The sequence below is a fragment of the Pelophylax lessonae genome (genome assembly GCF_965119305.1).
Source record: "Pelophylax lessonae genome assembly, chromosome: 10".
Taxonomy (NCBI): domain Eukaryota; kingdom Metazoa; phylum Chordata; class Amphibia; order Anura; family Ranidae; genus Pelophylax; species Pelophylax lessonae.
In genome coordinates this window covers 126,777,795-126,788,676 of record NC_138777.1, presented here as the reverse complement: position 1 = coordinate 126,788,676, position 10,882 = coordinate 126,777,795, and the positions used below count along the sequence as shown (strand labels likewise).

Here is a 10,882-nt window from a genome sequence, read left to right as displayed (position 1 = left end):
GGGCTTGTTCTTTTTGTTTTTCTTCTTGGTTTCTGTGTTTATGTTCTGTGTTTGCTGCTTTCATTATTTCAACATGCAGTAACAGCAGCAACTATGCATGGTGATTAAGGTTACTGGAGGCATTGGTTATGAGGGGCCCCTCCGGAAGACTTTCTCCGGAGCCGGGCCCTGCCAGTGGGATGGGGGTTGGTTGAGGTTCACCTCTGTTTGGCCAATAGGCACACTCTACAGTATGATAAACCTGTCTTATGCCGATGTCTTTCAAGTTCCATCTGCTTTATAACCATTGTTATGTATTCATGCGAGCTGCATTTTCTTGTTGATTACTCCGCTTTACACTTTGTCTTGTTGTGCTTGTACCTTGCAAATTGTGAAAATAAAATAAAAGATTATTTAAAAAAAATAAAAAATAAAAAAATATGATCATTACTATAGTGGAACAATAAGACACAATAGATGGCTTAGAAATTTTTATATTTATTTGCACAGACCTGAGACCACAACTGGCCAATAAACAAGTCTCAAAAAAAATTATACTTCTTTAAACTGTACCAAAAATAAGTAAATAAAAATAAATAATAAATAAACTCTTTGTTGTGCAAAATAAAAATATAAAACCGTCACGCAACTTCACAACTGGTAGACATACTGTGTAGCCTACTTCAAGTATTTTATACTGAACAATGTACCAAAATTAAACAATAAAAATATACACACTTTGTAGCACAAATAAAAAATATGAAACTGATATATGTAAACAAACAGGTAATGAAACATTTTATTACCTGTTTTATATCAGTTGCCTATTTTAAATTTGCACTGTATATTTTTATTATTATTGTTTAATGAAAAAAATGCAAAAAAAAAAACACGGTTGTCCCCTCTGCCTCTATTCAAATCACTGTCATCATGATTTGCCAGATAAATTCAACTTTAGCTCCTAAACATTCATTCATCATTCATTCATCATCAATCATTCCACACTCATTCCTTCCTAACACTCATCCATCCATGCATGCATTCATTCACCCATCTATCCACCAATAGCATCCTTCCATTCTCCCCATCCATCCAAGCTTTCCATCCTAAGTATTAAACCAGTGGTTGTATTTCAAAACCAGAAGCTTCTCAAACTTCTGGTCAGAGAGCCTATTCCTCTTTGGAGTGATGACAAGTTTCCCAAGGCTAAAGAGTCCCTCTTAGGGATGGCCTTGCGGTTCACCCAGGGGTCAGTTCACGGCGAACTTTGCTAGTTCGCAGCCCGACGATTTTGCGAACACATGGCGTTGTTTGCGGCGGCCATATTAGTTTACGTTGGGGAGAACTTTGACCTATGACACAGCCATCAGGTGGAATGGTACAGCCAATTAAAACATTGCAGCACATGGACATACCCCCTACCCTATAAATATACCTGAGCTGGCGGCCATTTCACATTCTGCTTTTTGTCAGTGTAGGGAGAGGTCTGCTGTGTGCACAAGGGACAGATAGTCAGTGACACAAATCGCTCTGTTAAGATCCACAAAAGTCATTTTAAGGGCTGGTATTTGGTATAGGTCTACAGTCTCTTTTGTCAGTGTAGGGAGAGGTCTGCTGTGTGCACCAGGAACAGATCGTCAATGACACAAATCGCTCTGTTAAGGTCCACAAAAGTCATTTTAAGGACTGGTATTTGTTATAGGTGTGCAGTGCACTATATAGGGGTGTAATCCACTTATAATATACTTTGTAATATAGAAAGCATATTATAGTGGATTTGTGTTGTGCATTGTGCAGCATTGTAACTGGTGTGTTGAGCGTTTCTGCAGCAATACTACAAACAGTGACAAAAGCACTTTCAAAGTATTATAACTGGTGTGATAGACCAGTGGCCCCCCAATACCACATATTGAAGTGGGGTGTTATCTGATTATACTTGTATAAGTGTATCTGTGTCCTGCAACAATATTGCCTCTTTTTCTGCATTTACTCTGCTACACACAGTGCCAAACTCACTGGCCAATTTTTTGTACAACTGGTGTCATAGACCAGTGGCCCCCCCAATACCACATATTGAAGTGGTGTGTTATCTGAGTATACTTTTACAAGTGTATTTGTGTCCTGCAACAATATTGCCTCTTTTGCTGTGTTTACTCTGCTACACACAGTGCCAAACTCACTGGTCAATTTTTTGTACAACTGGTGTGATAAACCACTGGCCCCCCAATACCACATATTGAAGTGGGGTGTTATCTGAGTATACTTGTATAAGTGTATTTGTGTCCTGAAACAATATTGCTTCTTTTGCTGCGTTTACTCTGCTACACACAGTGCCAAACTCACTGGCCAAGTTTTTGTAGAACTGGTGTGATAGACCAGTGGCCCCCCAATACCACATATTGAAGTGGGGTGTTATCTGAGTATAATTTTATAAGTGTATTTGTGTCCTGCAACAATATTGCCTCTTTTGCTGCGCTTAAAGTGTCCTGCAACAATATTGCCTATTTTTCTGCATTAACTTTGCTACACACAGTGCCAAACTCACTGGCCATTTTTTTGTACAGCTGGTGTGATAGACCAGTGGCCCCCCAATACCACATATTGAAGTGGGGTGTTATCTGAGTATACTTGTATAAGTGTATTTGTGTCCTGCAACAATATTGCCTCTTTTGCTGCATTAACTCTGCTACACACAGTGCCAAACTCACTGGCCAATTTTTTGTACAACTGGTGTGATAAACCAGTGGCCCCCCAATACCACATATTGCAGTGGGGTGTTATTTAACAGTATACTTTTCTAAGAGTGTATTTTAGTCCTGCAAAATTTGGCCTCTTTTGCTGTGTTAACTGTGCTACACACAGTGAAAACAGTTACTGGCAAATTATTTGTAGAACTGGTGTGATAAACCTGTGGCCCCCCCAATACCACATATTGAAGTCGGGTGTTATCTGAATATACTTGTATAAGTGTATTTGTGTCCTGCAACAATATTGCCTCTTTTGCTGCATTAACTCTGCTACACACAGTGCCAAACTCACTGGCCAATTTTTTGTACAACTGTTGTGATAGACCAGTGGCCCCCCATACCACATATTGAAGTGGGGTGTTATTTAACAGTATACTTTTCTAAGAGTGTATTTTAGTCCTGCAAAAAATTTGGCCTCTTTTGCTGCATTAACTGTGCTACACACAGTGACAACAGTTACTGGCCAATTATTTGTAGAACTGGTGTGATAAACCTGTGGCCCCCCAATACCACATATTGAAGTGGGGTGTTATCTGAGTATACTTGTATAAGTGTATTTGTGTCCTGCAACAATATTGCCTCTTTTGCTGCCCAAACTCTGCTACACACAGTGCCAAACTCACTAGCCAATTTTTTGTACAACTGGTGTGATAGACCAGTGGCCCCCCAATACCACATATTGAAGTGGGGTGTTATCTGAGTATACTTGTATACGTGTATTTGTGTCCTGCAACAATATTGCCTCTTTTGCTGCATTAACTCTGCTACACACAGTGCCAAACTCACTGGCCAATTCTTTGTACAACTGGTGTGATAGACCAGTGGCCCCCCAATACCCCATATTGAAGTGGGGTGTTATCTGAGTATACTTGTATAGGTGTATTTGTGTCCTGCAACAATATTGCCTCTTTTGCTGCATTAACTCTGCTACACACAGTGCCAAACTCACTGACCAATTTTTTGTACAACTTGTGTGATAGACCAGTGCCCCCCCAATACCACATATTGAAGTGGGGTGTTATCTGAGTATACTTGTATAAGTGTATTTGTGTCCTGCAACAATATTGCCTCTTTTGCTGCATTAACTCTGCTACACACAGTGCCAAACTCACTGGCCAATTTTTTGTACAACTGGTGTGGTGCTTCCGGGTTTTCTGGTCTGAAGTGGTTTCCCGCTTCGGTGCCCGTGGATCGCAGGACTGGCCTCCCCTTCCTGTGGGGGCGCGCCCTGCGCTCCCCGGGCGAGTGATCCTATTGGCCCATTTTCGGACATGCACCGTGATGCGCTCACCTGTGCGTATGCGCCGGTGTCCATAGGGCGCCTTTTCTTCTGGCAATCCCTGCATTTAGATGCAGAGGCTGCCATTTCCAGCACGGACCGAAGGTAATTACTATTCCAACCTTACAATGAATGTTCTTTACTTTGCTGATCAAGTTATACCCTATACTTGCATGTCACAGGCTATTTTGTCACTAATTAAATTATATACCTCTCCTTGTTTCTCCTCCTGTTTTTACTACACTCTAGGCACTGAACCCTCTTTTTGCCTACTGACCCTTCTTTTCCACATCACAGAGGTGCTACTGGCCATTTTTTGTCTAATAGAGTAAACTCCTCTTGCTGATACCTTTTGAATGGCATCATTATTTTTTGCTTTTTTTCATTATCAAACACCTTCATATCAACTTATCAATAGACAATATTTCTAAAGCTCCTATACATGGGGGTACTCTCTATCTTTTAATGAGAGTGATCCCCTAATACCTACTCTTTTGGCCATTTATGCACCCTGTTGATTTTGATGACTTTCCCACACTTGATGTTTTCACTATTATTCACATTTTTCCTTATCCACTTGGCTAAGACTATGGCTGGGGTTCTAACACTTCCTTGACTTCTCTGGCACAGCAGCTACTATTTGTCAACTATTTGTTGACTCTCATTTTGGTCACTCACTGCTCAACTATATGGGCTACACTTGGGCTACTTCTTCATGGTACTATATTTACCTTCATTATATGGTGTAACATATTTTTACATAGCAACTTTTCTTCTTTGTCTTTTTTTTCTTTGGATTTTACTTAATTTCACATAAGATGTCCATACTATAACGTATACTCAGCATACTGGGCTGACAACTACCCCCTATACCTGCATGACCTCTTGCCATGTGTCTACCTATATACTACAGGTATTGTGGCTACTGCTTACCCCATTACCTATTTTTCTTTTTGTACTTTTTTTCACCTTATCAAATCATTGTTCTCTCTGTATCCTCATATACCTCAGGTTTGCAACATTTTTCTACACATCCCTATGAGTGCCCCATTGGGGTTGTCTTATTGGATCGGTTGTGGATCATTGTGGTGCCCACCAACTCGCGGCACTGTGGCCATCTTTTCCCTTATCTTTCAAGTATACCTACCTAAAAAATATGCGTACATTGGAAATCAGGCATCTTCCCTTACTGGTATACTTTACCGGTTTTTAATTGACAGTTCATCTCTGTTTATATGAGGACCCAAGCGGTACGTATTTACCATTGTGATATCTCAATAGAAGTGTATTCTTCCTATATATATATATTCTCAATTTATAGTATTAATTCTTTACCTGTTAGGTACATTACGTGGTTTGAATTTTGGTTGACCCCTGAAGAAGGGTTTTTCACCCGAAACGCGTAGGATCTCTCCGGTTCTCCTCACCATTTGTACCCTGGAGTCTTCTATATTGAGTGTGAAATTTCATTGCATGAAATTTTAGCATATATTGTCAGGTTTTTGTTTATTTTGTTCAAATTTTCCTCTTTTATGTAGGTACAAAAATAAAGTATTGTTGTTTTTTACTTATTAGTCTCCTCTTTCTCTAAGTTTTCAGTCGCATTTATAGTCCCACCAAATTGGGGGTTCCCTCTTTTTCCAACTGGTGTGATAAACCAGTGCCCCCCCCCCCCAATACCACAGATTGAAGTGGGGTGTTATTTAACAGTATACTTTTCTAAGAGTGTATTTTAGTCCTGCAAAAATTTGGCCTCTTTTGCTGCGTTAACTGTGCTACACACAGTGACAACAGTTACTGGCCAATTATTTGTAGAACTGGTGTGATAAACCTGTGGCCCCCCAATACCACAGATTGAAGCGGGGTTTTATATACCTTGTTCCACATATACTGCACTTCTCTAGAGACTTTTGTCACAGGGTAATTTAAAAATGACAGGCAGAGGAAGAGGCAGGCCCTTACGCAGGGGTGGTAGGGTAGGGCAGGAGCAGTAGGCCGGAGCTAAAGTGTGAAGTTTCAGAAGGTGCGTTCGATTACGTCAAAGGACACACCAGACTTGGTTGAGTGGCTTACCCAGCCTTCCTCTTCTGCACCCTCCTCATCCTGTCTATGGGCACCCTCTTCACTTTCTGCTGTGTGCAACCCCAAAGACACCACCACCAACACCACCACCACCATATACCCTCCGCTTGAGTCACTGGAATTATTTTCCGATCCATCGCAAGTCATTTGCAATGCGCAATTAATTGTTGGCATCGGGTCAGAAAGAGCAACAGCAGCCACTCAGCAGTCTGACAACAGTACCCAGGTCAGCCCAAGGAGGTTGGTCCCCGCTGTTGCTGCCTACTCCGAGATCTCAAATGTTAGTGGTGGGAAAGGTGATGTGGATGATGACGTGTCTATAGATGTCACATGGGTGCCCACAAGAGAGGAAGAGGAGGGGAGTTCAGATTGAGAGACAGACCAGCAGATAGGGAGGAGAAGCAGGCAGAACTTGCATTGCACAGGAGGGACAAAGCAGACTGAAAATGTATCAGGAGCGAGCCATCAACCATGTACGGTCACATCTGGCGCTCCCAGGACGCCGGCACATGGCTCCGCAGTGTGGGCTTTTTTTAATGTGTCCGCTGTTGACAACAGTGTTGCCATGTGCAGCCTTTGCAGTCAACGCATAAGTCATGGTAAGCCCAACACTCACCTAGGGACGACCACCTCAAGAAGGCACCTGAACTCCCATCACCGAGCCCAGCGGGAGCAACGCCATCACAACCCACAAAGCCACACTCCAGGCTCTCACCGTCCAGCCTCTTCTCCTTCTCCTCTCTCCTCACAATTGTCCTCCACTCCACCTTCCATCATGCCATACTCATGTTGTTCTGGAAAAAGGCAGGCTTCTGTGGCCCAAATGTTGGAGCGTAAAAAAATGATGATGCTGGATAACCCTCTTGCCCAACGTTTGACTGCTGGCTTGTTGGAACTGATAGCCGATAACTTTTTGGGGCCTTTCATGGCCGACACTTACTTATTTATCCTGTGAATGCCTAATGTACCTTCAGCCACAGAATACAACGTTCTTAGCTGTCAGGTAAACCCATGTGGGCTAATTTATGGGGCCTTTCATGGCCGACACTTACTTATTTATCCTGTGAATACCTAATGTACCTTCAGCCACAGAATACAACGTTCTTAGCTGTCAGGTGAACCCATGTGGGCTAATTTTTGGGGCCTATACTGGCCGACACTTTCTTCTGTATCCTGTGAATGCCTAATGTACCTTCAGCCACAGAATACAACATTCTTAGCTGTCAGGTAAACCCATGTGGGCTAATTTTTGGGGCCTGGAATGGCCGTGTAAGATTCCGGTACCTCCGGTACCCTTAATCACCACTTTCTCTGTAATGCGTCCCACCTTTCTCTTCAGGTGATACGCATATACCTTTAAGAACGATGATGTCACTGCTGAGCGCCGCAGAGCGGCTATTTCAACCACCGGCGGTCTCACTCACATTGTTCGTTCAACCTGCCTTGTTATCCACATGCTTTCAAGCCTGTCTCTCGATCGGAACCTCCAGCTATTCCCTTTACCTGGAGCAGACCGAAACCTCGCTACTGATCCCTGTATCTCGCTACCGGATCATTCCTTATCTACTGGACCTCTCTAAACTACTAACATTACAAGTGATAAGTACCCCGCAGGGGAACCCTCCATAACCTTATTGCACTATCTACCTATGCACATTAAGGACAGTTACTACCTATCCATACTATCCTATCATCTGCACTGTTACATAGATTGCTAGCTCTTGAGCCTACTACCATCTATCATCTGCACTGCTGCATAGATTGCTAGCTCTCCTGTCTACTACTATCTATCCTTGCACTGGGTTAGTCTATCCTGTATTTGTCATCTGCTGTCCTCACCACCTGTTAGCATACTCGATACTAACCTATCTGCATTCCTAAATACCATCTTGAACTCTCCTATACAAACCTATCAAGTGATTACCATCCTTGTCACTGTTCACACCTGTCCCTTCAGCACATCACCTTCATACTATCATATACATCCTATCACTCCAGGAACATCTCATTGAGTGTGTATATATCTGTATGTTGAAGCTGACAGGCCCACGGTGATGAGTCCTGGAGAGTTGGATCTGGTACATGACTACTGAGTGGAGATTTTGCAGCTGCAAATCCAGCCTATACTAAAAACGCAGGAGCGTTACAGGCCGGCACTTACTTATTTATCCTGTGAATGCCTAATGTACCTTCAGCCACAGTATACAACGTTCTTAGCTGTCAGGTAAACTCATGTGGGCTAAATTTTGGGGCTTATACTGGCCGAAACCTACTTCTGTATCCTGTGAATGCCTAATGTACCTTCAGCCACAGAATACAACGTTCTTAGCTGTCAGGTAAACCCATGTGGGCTCATTTTTGGGGCCTATACTGGCCGACACTTCTGTATCCTGTGAATGCCTAATGTACCGCCAGCCACAAAATACAACGTTCTTAGCTGTCAGGTAAACCCATGTGGGCTAATTTTTGGGGCCTTTCATGGCCGACACTTACTTATTTATCCTGTGAATGCCTAATGTACCTTCAGCCACAGAATACAACGTTCTTAGCTGTCAGGTAAACGCATGTGGGCTAATTTTTGGGGCCTTTCAACTTACTTATTTATCCTATGAATGCCTAATGTACCTTCAGCCACAGAATACAACGTTTTTAGCTGTCAGGAAAACCCATGGAGCATGGAATGGCCGACACTTACTTATTTATCCTGTGAATGGCTAATTTTTCAGACTGGAATTGAAAATCAATGGGTCTGTAAACGTTCTGCCAAATTGTGGAATGGATGCGGACCCATTTTACAGATGTGTGAATGGACCCTATATGTATTTGACATGTATTTACTGGCTGCTGTCAGTTCTGGCTGATTTAGGGAAAAAAAAAAAAAAAAAATTTTCGCTGTAAAAAAAAAAAAAATTTTTTTTAGGGCCACTTTTCCAATTGCAATACTTCTGTTATGACATTGTCCATGTGGTGGGACTATTTGTGCACAGCTAGTAAGTCTTTTGTGGCTGCAAATATGACCTAAAGGTTTTTAAAGTTCGCATCCCATAATGGGGCCCGCCGCGAACTTGCGGGACTCACTAGTCCCTCTACTGGGGCATTGGATGGAGTGGCTGCATTATATCTGAGTGCAATTTTCTTTATCAGTGCAAATCCATTTAGAGAGTCTATGTCTTGTGCTCCTGATTTAAACTAATCTGCGACTTGACTTTCAGCGGTAGAAGAGGTGTCATTCTCCTCCTCAAAGGAAAAGAACTCATCCTCTATGGCTGAGTCTCTGCTACTGGGGTGTGTTGATGTGCTGGTAGTGGTACCTGCTAGCTGGTCTTGGCCTAGGACAAGTTTCCGGCACTCCACCAGCAGACTTGCCTTGGCCTTGTCCTTCCTGACCTGTGTCCGAAGCCAACTCAGTTTGAACTTGGGCAGAGTCACAGCAGCCAAGACAGCATCCTCGCTTTCCAGCACCTCTGCAAATCTTGTTTTTATTGCCTGGAAATGATAAGAATGCAAAGAACATATTTTATTTCAGGTACTTATATAGTGCCGTCAGTTTAAGCGTATCCAAAGGTTGTCTTTGGGAAATAGACGTATGACATGAGTGCTGCCAGCATTGCTGCAGAGATTGAAGGGGTGTGGGGGGGGGTCACTGGTTAGCCTGTCTGTCAGTGCTCAGACCATGATACGCCACACTGCATCAAATTGGTCTGCATGGCTGTCGTCCCAGAAGGAAGCCTCCTCTAACATTCATACATACACATACTAGGGCCAATTTAGACAGGAGCCAATTAACCTAAAACTACCAGCATCTCTTTGGTGTGAGTGTGAGGGGAAATAAATAAAATAAGATGCAATGCTTGGCTGACTGGTTAAAGATATTTAAATAAATTAAAGTTCTTACCGTCACAACTGCCTCTGGAAGATCAACTAGGATTTGCAGGCCACTCTTCAGTTTCAAGGTCTTGAAAATCAATGTCTCCAGTGTGGGTAGGAGTGTACCATGGAAACAGTTGTCTTCTCCCTGAAGAATGTCTAAGGCTACTGTAAGTGGCCTCATGGCAGTACAGTACTCCCTGATGAACTGATGTTCTCGTTCTGTGATGGCTGTCATCCCAAACTTGGACGAGATGTTGTTCAGCTCACCCCTAGGAATCTCACTGATTGGAGCCAGGGCATCAAAAAAAAAAAAAAAATTCAATCTTGTACTGCAAGGGACCATCAGCTTCTTTGCAATAATGTCATCCACGATCTCTGCAGCCACCGTAGAACAACTAGCCATGTTCCATAAGCCTGTACATTTTGCCGTATCGCTTCTGTATATCGCTTTTGTTTGTCGTTTTGACAGTACCCACTTGTCAACATCAGTAAATGAAACAAGATTTAAAGTGTGAGCAGCACACCTGTGATGTGGCGGCAAAGTGATCACAATTTCACCACCATCACCATGAGTACGACGACCCTTGAATCTTCTTCATGCTAGTGCTGCTTTCCTTCACTTCAGGCTGTTTGGATTTATCCAATACGTGCTTATGCCAAGATAGCTTTTATTATGTGCCGTCCAAATATCGGCTGTTGTGGAAATATAGTCTACATGTTTAAAGGTCTTTTTGAGGTCGTCATTCATTCTGGCATACTCGGCATCTATGCACTTTGAAAAAGTATTTTTGCATGGCGGGCCTAGCCCCTGTCTCGCAGGTATTTTCGCAATGATTGCCCAGAAAGAATCCGACTCAACTGTCGACAACGGCAGCATCTCCTCAACTATATATCTGGAAATTATTTTGTTTAATTCTGTCTGCCT

General features: G+C 42.7%; 1 pseudogene across 1 annotated transcript; it reads right to left on the bottom strand.

The window, feature by feature from the left end:
• Window positions 1-1,085: 1,085 nt before the first annotated feature.
• Window positions 1,086-10,360, bottom strand: LOC309565528 (annotated as a pseudogene). The gene is made up of 3 exons: window positions 9,983-10,360; window positions 9,172-9,573; window positions 1,086-1,196 (listed from the first exon to the last, which is right to left on the bottom strand). The product of its transcript is annotated as an uncharacterized misc_RNA (transcript).
• Window positions 10,361-10,882: the final 522 nt, after the last annotated feature.